The sequence below is a fragment of the Canis aureus genome, chromosome 3, assembly GCF_053574225.1.
Source record: "Canis aureus isolate CA01 chromosome 3, VMU_Caureus_v.1.0, whole genome shotgun sequence".
In the NCBI taxonomy this organism is placed as follows: domain Eukaryota; kingdom Metazoa; phylum Chordata; class Mammalia; order Carnivora; family Canidae; genus Canis; species Canis aureus.
The window spans coordinates 64103160-64114484 of record NC_135613.1 but is presented as its reverse complement, the minus strand read 5'-3'; the positions used below and the strand labels follow the sequence as shown (position 1 = coordinate 64114484).

The 11325-nt window shown below is 37.7% G+C and overlaps 1 long non-coding RNA gene across 1 annotated transcript; it reads right to left on the bottom strand.

The window, feature by feature from the left end:
• Nucleotides 1–1358: 1358 nt before the first annotated feature.
• LOC144305534 (uncharacterized) lies at nucleotides 1359–8658 on the bottom strand. Its single transcript, XR_013372536.1, has 3 exons — nucleotides 8544–8658; nucleotides 2902–3069; nucleotides 1359–2219 (listed from the first exon to the last, which is right to left on the bottom strand). It is a non-coding gene; the product is annotated as an uncharacterized LOC144305534 (long non-coding RNA).
• Nucleotides 8659–11325: the final 2667 nt, after the last annotated feature.

The window sequence follows — 11325 nt, the reverse complement described above, 5'->3', positions numbered from 1 at the left end:
CCCCATGATTTCCAGAATATTATTTGAAGAATTTTGGCTTGATGTTAGTTCCAGGCAACTAATATCCATCATAGGTACAGGTTGAGAAATTTGATGTTTCTTCTAATTTGCCAAAAAAAGCCAGTGGCCTGGCTAGTAATATATTCTATAGAGTATACTCAGGTAAGTCAGTAATCTGTCAGCAAACATTATAAAATGCATAAATTTAATGTAGTATTAACTGAGAAATATGCAAGGAGCCTAAATTGTTATTTGCTATGAGTGCAAATAAAACCACATAATCTTAATAGGGGAGAGGATGAAAGTTAATATCCAACAGAATTTTCTCTGAGTGGTATACATTGTCTATAAAGTTAGGCTCCAGTGTTAATGATTTGACCAAAGGTTTGTTTGTTTCTTTTTTTTAAGATTTTGTTTATTTATGAGAGAGAGAGAGAATCTCAGGTAGACTCTGCACTGAGCACAGACCCCTACTTAGAGCTTCATCTCACAACCCTGAGATTATGACCTGAGCTGAAACTAAAAGTTGGAAGCTTAACTGACTGAGCCACCCAGGCATCTCTGACCAAAGCATTCTGCTTATGGTAGTGGCAGATTAGGAAATCTGAGTCAGCTTTCACATAGGAAACCTAAACTATCTAGAAGAGTTTTTTTTTTTTTTTTTCAAACCAAACCATATCCACCTGCTTGAAGGCATAAAAGAGCTCACAAGGTAGTAGAGTCTAGGAGAGATGAGTATTCAGAGAAGTCCAACATTTGGTATCACTTTGCCTCTGGGGTTAGTTACTGATTCCAGAAACCAAGCCACATTACATCTGCAGCATTTTATTTGTTGAGGCAATCCCAAAGATCTAACCAGTTGCAAGTGCAAGAGAACTAGACTTCATCTTTTGCTGGAGGAGTGGCAAGATACTAGAAGAGCATGCAGAATGAAAATATTGTTCATCCATTTCTGGAAAATACCAACCTGTTATAGGAGGTAAATAGAGTTTAAGTGTTCAGAGTCTTTGCATTGATAAAGGCAATCGTACCCATTAACATTGGCCTTTGAAAAATCAAGGATGCGAGTTGTAATTACTAAGGTAACCACTGTAAGAATAGCTTAAGACGGGTGTATCACTACACAGCTAATAGACGGTGATACGGAATACCAAAGGCAGACAAAAAAAGATAAAGCAAACATAGAATGTGTGATTCAATTAAAAAAATCTATGGTAAAATGGTCGTTTTAAATCTAAATACACCAACAAGAAAAACTATCAATCTGTATTTAAAAAGACAACCACCAAATTTGACGAATTTACTGTGAAATCTGATGCTAAGAAAGGTCATGGTGTGTGCTTTGCAATCTGGCCTCCTTCCTTTTCTCACAGTTTATTAAATAAGAATAGAGTCAAATTAGAAAATATTTACTGAGTACTATAAACAACATACTTGGGCAGAGTGGAAATGTAAAAAAGAGTAAAATGGGCTTTTTGTCTTTAAGAATATTAAAGCTTTAAGATGTTAAATTATGAAAAGCTTAATGTTAAAATTTAAAATTGTATTTTAGAATAACTAAAGAATTTGCATATCATGTCAAAAGAAATGGGAGATAGTTCAAAATGGGACAATTTTAGATGAGTGTGGATTTTACTGAGTCCATGGATAATATTTAGTGAAAGTTGCTAGGATATGATGTTCTGGTTGGGTAAAATAGTGAGAGCAAAGTGCAAATGGAAAATATACAAGACATGTTTGGAGGTTAGCAAGTAAACCAACTGTGTCTACAAAAGTCATTTGGGGGAACGCTAAGGAGATGGGAATCCCCTGAAAGATACGGGACATATTTTGGAAATCTTGTTAAGTCTAAGTAGTTGCAGCTTTCTCCAACAGTATTGTGGCATTAGTGCAGATGTTAAGAAAGATGGTAACCTACTTGAAGTGGTGTTTTAAGAAATTAATTTGGGAAGGAGTGTGTAAAATTCAGGGAGGTCATTTAGAAGAGCTCCCAGTCATCTTGTTACAGTAAAATAAGGTCTGGAATAAGTGTTACAGTTTTGGTTGCACATTTCACAGACATATCAATGTAGAGATGAACGAATGAACAGTACTACTGCCATACCAAAAAGGGGAAGAGTTACAGGACTCTTTCAGAGATACTTATCTGTGTGTCTTCTTTGATACATGCAACGTTTTCTCTGTCAGGTAGATATAAATTGGAGCAGGCTTCAATGGTCCTGTGATATTCATAAAGAGTAGTAATTCAGTTAAATAGAGTCACTAGTACTCTTCCTTCCATTTATCATTTGTATTCTTGTATCATTGAAATGGATCAACTTACAGTGATTGAGAAAGAATCCATGAACTACATAGCAGTGATGTCCACAATAGCCAAACTGGAAGGAGCCATGATGTCCATTGACAAATAAATGGATAAAGAAGGTCTATGTATATACAGTGGAATATTACTCAGCCATCAGAGAGAATGAATACCTAACATTTACATCAACATGTATTGAACTGGAGGGCATTATGCTGAGTGAAATAGGTCAATCAGAGAAAGACAATTATCATATGGTTTCCCTCATATGTGGAATATAAGAAATAGTGCAAGGGACCAAAAGGGAAAGGAGGGAAACTGATTGGGGAGAAATCAGAGAGGAAGACAAACCATGAGAGACTCCTAATTCTGGGAAACAAACAGTTGCTGAAAGGGAGGTGGGTAGGGGGATGTGGTAACTAGGTGACGAGCGTTAAGGAGGGCATGTGATGTGATGAGCACTGAGTTTTATGCTATTATGTTGGCAAATTGAATTTAAATAAAAAAAAAAAAAGAATCCATGAGCTAGTGCCCTCACCACAATGGTAGAGAGTCAACCTTTGGACAGAAAATGTCATTCCTTCCCTGAGTTAACATACATAGAAACTCTTGGTCCCTTGAACATCTTGATAAAAATTGATGAAACTTTGGAATCTTCTTCCAGCAGTAATTTTCAACTATCACAGTCTCTACTAGTAAAAAGGACACTTATTTCTTGATGATTTATGGTATCTCTAGGCTCCAGAATGATCATCTACAATAGATCTCTGTGAAATACATAATCATAGAATTTATTGCATAGTTAATGCTTTTCATCAATCTTACCTTTCAAATTGTTAGTCTCCATTAAGAAACATTTTAATGATAAACAGTAAAACATGCCATCCTACCTATTAGTTATCTTCTTTCTATGTACTAAATGTTAAGGTGTTGATCATCATTTACACAACGATTATATTTCATTATAGTTACTACCCTGTCTTCAGCTCAATGTCAGACTGCCCACTGGATGCATTATACAAGTCAATAATTGAATATAGTTACACATATTTTTGGTTTTAAAATGAAAGTAATGCCAGTAGAGAACATGCAACCCACTTCAATTTATTGAGGGTTTTCCACCATAGGAAATTCAGAAATGTCATAAAGAGCATGAGTTTGGAGTAGTGCAGTTAGATGTTAGCAATTGTGTGGCCTCACTCATGTTGTTGTACTTACTTACTATGAGATAGGCATTGTGCAGGGCTTTTGGAATGGAGCACAAAGAAGATAGAACTTGACTTTAAGGTGATTAGAGTTTCATGAAAGTGGAGGTAGGGCAGGAAAAATATCAGAAAGCTGTTGAAATTAAACCAGTTTACATATATCCAGTGCACAGGCAAGTGCCTGGTAACATAGACAAGGTTGGAAATAAAGGTTCTCCCTTTCCAAATGTTCCCCTATTTGGCTTCCCTACGGCAGATCTGACACCGTACAGTGATATCTTGATACAATACCAAATTGCATTGGTGACCAGAGTTTGGCTGAACATAACGTCTTATCTGGGTAAAGGTGGGAGTTTAAACTGTTCTATCTATGCGTCTTCCTTAATGTACAACTTGGCTTTCACTGAAGAAAAGCAGTTTTTCAAATCAATAAAATTTCCCATGCTTATTTGAATTTAACAAATTATCTCTCTCTTTTTAAATGTAACTCAAGGGAATGAGGAATAAGGCATTGTTGAGATGTATTATTAGCAGGCATAGTTTTTTAGAATTTCTGTACAATGACACAAGGTGTTTGTAATACTCAAAGGACCCTACTTTTCTAGTAAGTAGGAAGTAGACTGCTCATTTTTAGACCTTACTTAAATATTTCAAGCTATTATGATCTGTTAAGATTCATTTTGAAATACTCTAAATGAGAACCAAATCAGAAAATCAGTGATCAAGGAATTGGATGCCTACAGTAGCATATGGTATTCTATTAAAAGACAAAAACTATTTTTTTCCAAGGGATTTACTATAATTTAATCTTATGAATTATTCTTTGAATTCAAAGTTCTGTCTCTGGTAAGGCATATTCTTTGAATAGATTTTACATGGCGATGATGACTTTCTGCTCATCCAGCTACTTACTTATCTGGCAGTTGGACTTAAGTGTGCCTGGGCTCAAAAGGAGCTAGACATACAGAAATACAAAGTATTTGGGATGCCTTGGGTGGCTTAGCCGGTTAGGTGTCCAACTCTTGGATAGCTCAGGACATGATCTTAGCATCATGAGATTGAGCCCTGCATTGGGCTTCACACTGAGTGAGTAGCCTGCTCAAGATCCCTCTGCCCCTCTCCACTCTCACTTGCACTCTGTCTCTAAAAAATAAACCAAACAAAGTGTTTAAAAATACAGTTTGTGGTAAATAGAGTTCATTTAGTCAGCGTCCAAGAAAGCATGAAATAATTGAAAGTGCTTATTTACTTTTTATCTACCATATGTACTTAAAAACCTTCCTTTTTGAACATTTTACCTTTTAAATGCATGATAATTGAACACAATTGTATGGAATATCGTGAAAGTCACTTATTAGCAACATCTTAAGGACTGAACTTCTGGAATCTTCATAACAGCAAGGAAAAAGTAGTGAGGAATGGGATTGCCTGCCTTTTTGTGCTGAGCATTTGGTTTCTTTCTCCAGGAGAGTTTTTCCAGAAGCTACCATTTTTAAAATTCCCCTAGTATACAAACCAGAACTATTTTACTGGAAAATTCTGGCAGGTATTTCCTTAACCAAATGCTCATTTCCACCATGATGGGATAAAATAGCTCCCTTTTCCCCTAGCAAAAACAAAAAACAAAACAAAACAAAAGTTTGACTTGAATCTCCTCATCAGGAAACAGTCCAAAATTTGAGACATACTGTAAAACATGTGGTCAGCATTCTTAAAATGCCAGTGACAGGTGCAAAGGAATGGTGGGCTGATTAGCTTACAGGGAACCCAAGAAATATGCCAACTACGTGCAAAAATGTGTGCTTCCTGCATGATACCGGAAGGAGAAAAAGAAAATAGAAAAACAGCACCAAAGGAGCAGTTGGCACAATTTGACTGGAATAATTGGCAAAGTTTGCACAGGAGCTGTATCGTAGATGCTAGTTCTTTATTAATATTAAATTTCCTGAGTGTAACCATTACGTTGCATTATGTAGGTGAATGCTTTCGTTCTTTGGAGATACAGGCTGAAGTATTTAGGAATAAAGTGTCAGAGTCTGCAAGCAGCTCTCAAATGGTTGAGGGGAAAATATGTATATATATAGAGAGAGCAAACGAGGCAAAATGTTAAAACTGGTGAATCTAGGGGAACAGCAAACAGGTATTTATTGTATTATTCTTGCAACTCCTTTATATGTGTAAAAAGTTTCAAAATAAAAATTTGCATGTTCATATACAAAATGAATATACAGGTCAGAAAAAATTAGATTGGATAAATAATATAAAGTAGAATGAGTCTGGTTGTTACCAATCATATCAGATCAAATTCTCATTTTCATAATATGTATTTTTTAATGCCATCTTTACTATCTGGATGAAATCTATAGGTTATATAACCCACCTAATATAAAATTTCAAAAATTGATAGAATGACCTCCTATAACATAAAAGAGAACTGTCATCCTCCTAGATTTCCAGAATTTCCCCTAGGGGGTGGTACTGCCCCTGATGTGAACAACTGGGTTCATTGTTTGCTAGTGTAGCAGGGATATTATCCTGAGACATCACTGTGATTAGAACATGACTGTGTGTGTTTGCTGGGTGGGATGAAGGCGCAGGAGACATCAATCTGCATTACATTAACCTGCCTGAAGGTAGGGAGAGGGAGAATTAGTGGGGCCTGAGATACAGGTGAAGTTGGAAAGAACCGTAAGGTGTCTGTTTTCTTACTTGGTTCCTATAGCTTTTGTTTAAGTTCCATGGAAAAATAAGGTTCTAGGTAAAAGCTAAAGATCTGGTTTTTTGTAGGTTTCTTAAGAAGATGTAGCCGCGAGTATCTGTGTATCTGTATATTGACAACACAGCTGAATGCAGTTTATTTTGTTTCCCTTAGTTCTTTAAAATTTTTACAGTGGAGGAAGTTTTTCCTATAGCCCTGGATGAAACTTAGGCTGGCTCATAGCTCTCCTGATTAGTGTTAGGTAACTAATATTACAAGCTGGTAACTCTTAATTGCCTTGATTCCATAGTTTAAAATTTTCAATCCAATATATTAGAAAACACTTTATTGCATAGCACAGGCTTCCTGTTCCCTGCAAGTTAGGGCCTGTAGTGGGTGGGCCCCTACCCTCTCTAAAAGAGGGAATGGTTGACTTCTCCTTGATCTTGTCCCCTCCTTCACTAGCTACTCTTCCTACTGACTCCTGTTGGAGTTGGAATTTGCAGTGGGAAAGGGGAATGGAGGCTAAGGAGTTTCAGTGAATAGGTCTTAAGGTGATTTTAGGCTGTCTGAGTACAGCAGACGTAGAAAGTTGACTATCCTATCACTGCATTGATGGCACTTTGGAGATTTCCCTGCTGGGCTGTACTGACTATAAGGTGTGTAATGACCTCTCTTCCTTTGTGGTCACTTGCCTCTGAGCCCAGGTTTTCTGGCGGGCTTCTGCCTGGCTCTTTCCCCTACCGGGACCCACATTTGGTCCATGGAAAACATTTATGAATTTGTTGACTCATAAAAGTGAGGAGGACAGGGCAGTTCCAACACATCTGCCTTTACTTTGCTCCCTCCATTGGAGTGCCCAGCTGGTCACATTGAAATGGATGAAACCCCATTATGTTTGTTTCAGGCAGGTATCAGCTTTGGAAAATAACTGTCAAGTCTTCCAAGTGATCCTGCTGAAAGTCCTTTCTGTAGGCTAGGGGTGAAGAAATAGAGTTGCACTTTTGCTCTTCCTTTCTGGTGAATGAGTGCTTCTCACAATATGCTTGTTTCTGTCTCTAAATATTTTCACAAATCTTCTCTGACTCTCTTCTAGTCGATACCTTGTTGTGACACATTGCTTTGGAATTTTATATCTATTTTATGGTGGAGCCTCTGCCGAAACTCCCTGTTGAACAGTCCATTCTTCTTGGGTCCCCAGGCAACAGTACAGTAGAGCAAGCAGGCTAGATGGGGGAGAGTCAAGTTTAAATTTGACTTCCAATTCCATCACTCATTTTGTGATTTTGGGCAAGTTACTTAACTTATTGGTAAAATAATGGTAACATGCTAACGGGATTCTTGGGGGAAGGAAATGAGAGACTCTGCATAAATCATTTAGGCTATGACACAGTGAGTGCTCAATAACTCCTGTAGTTATGACTGGTATTCTTTCCATTTCTGTGTAGAGCAAAGTGATGCTCTGATGCCTTCAGAGTTGGCAGATCTGAGAACATCAGGAGATACTTCCTTGAAATGTATATGAGCATTCTTATGGGAGGTATCCACAACTGTAGCAATGATGAGGCACCTTTGATGGCTTCATAGGTTGCAGACATCAGCGTGGGTTGGAGTAGTAGAAGTGATAAACTGGACTGTGAGTATCTGAGAGATATCCTTAGATGTAACCTGGTGAGACTTAGCAGGAACAGAAGTCCTGCATGACCTTTCTGTGGGAAATACCAGTGAAATCTGTGTTATTACTGATAAAGTGAACCCATCAGCCAAGTAACCCAAAGTGAAAAGCAGAGGTTATCAGATTTCTTAAGGCATTTTGTATTTTTTTGTTGTTGTTAAGAAAGAAATACTGAAATAGAATGTGTTCATCTGCAAGTGGAAGAACACCTAACAGTGACTTGTGAAATAAAAACTTGTAATTGTTTCATATAACAAGAAATCTGAGGTAAGCTAACCACCTGTGTTGGTTAGCTGACTCTAAATTATTATGGCCAATCTCTCTACTATTCTTTTAGCCTTCCATCCTGGTCACAAAATGTGTTTTTGTTTTTCCTTTCCAGACATTAGGTCTTTGTTGAAAGTAGGAAGAAGTGGGAAGAGTTGGCATTAGTCACATATGTCCTTTCATCAAGAATACTAAGGTTTTCTAGAGCCACCCCATACCCTCCCAAGATCTCTGCTTGCATCTCATTCACCAGGATGGTGTCACAGGGCCACCACCACCACTAGCAATAAGGGAGATTGAGAAAGCCTCTTTCTGGTGGAGCTGGGCAAGGGTGAAGGGGCTTGGAATAGATACCATGTTAAGTTAACTAACAGGATCTCCCACAAATACCATTACCTCCTTTTCAGTGCAAGCATCATTCTGAATGTTTCAGAGGATTAAGAGCCCAGAAAATTTGGACAGGTTTCAGAAATCCTCCCAGAACTTCAGATAAATATCGATAGAAACTATGAGAAGAAAGAGATATGTAGTTATAATTTAGAAATTCCATGGGATCCCTGGGTGGCACAGCGGTTTGGCACCTGCCTTTGGCCCAGGGCGCGATCCTGGAGACCCGGGATCGAATCCCACGTCGGGCTCCCGGTGCATGGAGCCTGCTTCTCCCTCTGCCTGTGTCTCTGCCTCTCTCTCTCTCTCTCTCTCTGTGTGTGTGTGTGTGTGTGTGTGACTGTCATAAATAAATAAAAATAAATAAAATAAAAATAAAAAAATTAGAAATTCCAGAAGAAGGGACACGGCAGGTAAAGAAGGATAACTTAAATAGTGAGACGAATTCTCTGGACTGAAGATAGATCATCAGATCAAAAGATCTCACCAAATATGAGGTAGAGTTAACAAATATTAGCCCATAGTTGATATTTTTGAATTTCAAATTTTAACTAAAAATGTCTGAAATCATCCAGGCCAAGGAAGCCTTTTACCAACAAGGAAGAATTGTGTAGGCATAATATTCTCTGCAATATTAAAGGTTAGAAAACTGAAACAACAGCTACAGATTATTGAGAAGAAATTATTGATTCAATAATTTCAGAGGCTTCACAAACCATTTTTTTTTTTTACAAACCATTTTCATACATGAAAGTCTTTAAAGAGTTCACTCCCATACTTTCATAACAAACTACCTCAAAAATTTTTTCAGGTCGAGCAACAAATGCACAAAAAAAAAAATAGACAATGAGGGGTGCTTAGCCTGGCTTAGTCAGTAGAGCATGTGACTCTTGATCTTGGGGTTGTGGGTTTGAGTCCCATGCTGGGTATAGAGATTACCTAAAAAAAAATAGACAATGAAAGGCTTATGCAAATATTATAAAGCAATGAAATTGTAAAAGTTAGAGGTTATGTCTAAGTAACTATTTTTGAATTTTGGTTTTGAAACTTATGACATTAATTAAATATTTTTCTACTAGAAAATACAGAATGTTATATAATATAAATTACTATTTACCTAATTAAAATCTGAAATATTGGAAATAAAAATTAGAGAGTAGGAGAATGGGAAAAGGGAGGAAATAAGTCAACTTAAAATGTTAATCTTCCACCAATAAATAGATAAATAATGGGATAAAATTACTAATATGGGTATTCACAGACTTTCTCCTCTCCCCCATCCCACACAGGAAAATATTATCTTACTTGCCAAATTATCTCCTATATTTCGATGACATACAATTAAGAGACAGTATTGTATTTAACTGCCAAATTATCTCCTGTATCTTGATGACATTCAATGAAGAGAGAGAAGATGGGTCCAGTGAATCTGAAGTAGGAGGCAGAGGTGAGGGAGGCATGCTTAGGATGGGGTGGATGAGTTTAACTTTTCCCCACCTTGGGGCTGAGTTGGTGAGTGAGGAGCTCTGGAGGATGTGGGTGATTAGACAACTGACCAGAAGAAAGGATTTTAAGATGTGTTCACGGGGTTATGCATCAAAACATCTTCACGTCTTTCAACAGATGAAAGCAGAAGATGCAATCCCCTCTTCAAGAATGTCAAATATCAAAACACAGTTACCATTCTGATGAGCTGTGCTTTGTCACGCTGCCCAGAGCATGAACCACAAAGGTATTTAGTGGGTCTACTCCTAAGAGGCTTGTCTAACATGGCGGATTGAGAGTCAGCACTCAGCCAAAACTTAGAGTAACATCATTGTTTTGTCACCTGAGTTGAGAGCACATTTTTATACCCAGCTTAACAGCATGTTATTACCATGGCTAACAGACTTTATGATAATGGTAGAGAGGAGGGGAGCTGTGACAGCAACGGGGATAGCACCAGACACATCCTCGTGGGTATGCTGAAATCTGTGTTGTCAATGATATTTTACTTGGGAATGGATGTGCCAGTTGCAGAACTAAACTTATACAGTGTTATGTGAATTCACTAAATTTAGAAAGTCTAAAGAATCCTGTAAGAAACTGTACAATGAAAAATTATATTTTATCCCAATATCCACAGCTATTCAGTTTCTCTGTGGGTCCTCAGAAGAAGCTAAAGCCAGATGTGAATAATTTCACCCTTAGCTGACCAGATCCTCATGCCAGAACTAGGTCCCACAGGGATACAGTGATGGCCCTATAGACTGAATATAGAAGCACTGGTAGATTGTCAAAAATGGAAAATAAGGTGTCAGAGACTGAAGAAACAGACTTTGCATTATGATTAGAAAAAGTTCAAGGATGAACAGTATCTGCATCAGAAGGGTGAGATTTCTTATGGATATCAGGAGCTGAGCTTTATGTGCAAGTCTGCCTCAGAGAGGATGGGGTTTGTTAACCTCAGTGTGGCCCAGAGCCAGGGCCACATAGACCATCACTTCACTAGGGTTACAGATACTATTTGAGGTATTGATATGGAAGATTATGTTCAAAGATTTTTCTAAATATTAAGATAATTATAAGATAAGAATGCTAGTGGAATCTCTCCTACTAGCTCCATCATACAATTCCCAGTAAACTTTGATTTGGGTTCAGTTGATTCTCTGTGAAAATTTGATACCCACTGGGATCATCATAAGAAGAAACCAGAGAATGAATCCAAGAACTAGAAATGCCAGGAAGGTAGATACCAAATGAGAAAACTCCATGTGGAGTTAAGGGGTAGGATGTTCTCTCTCTCACATCA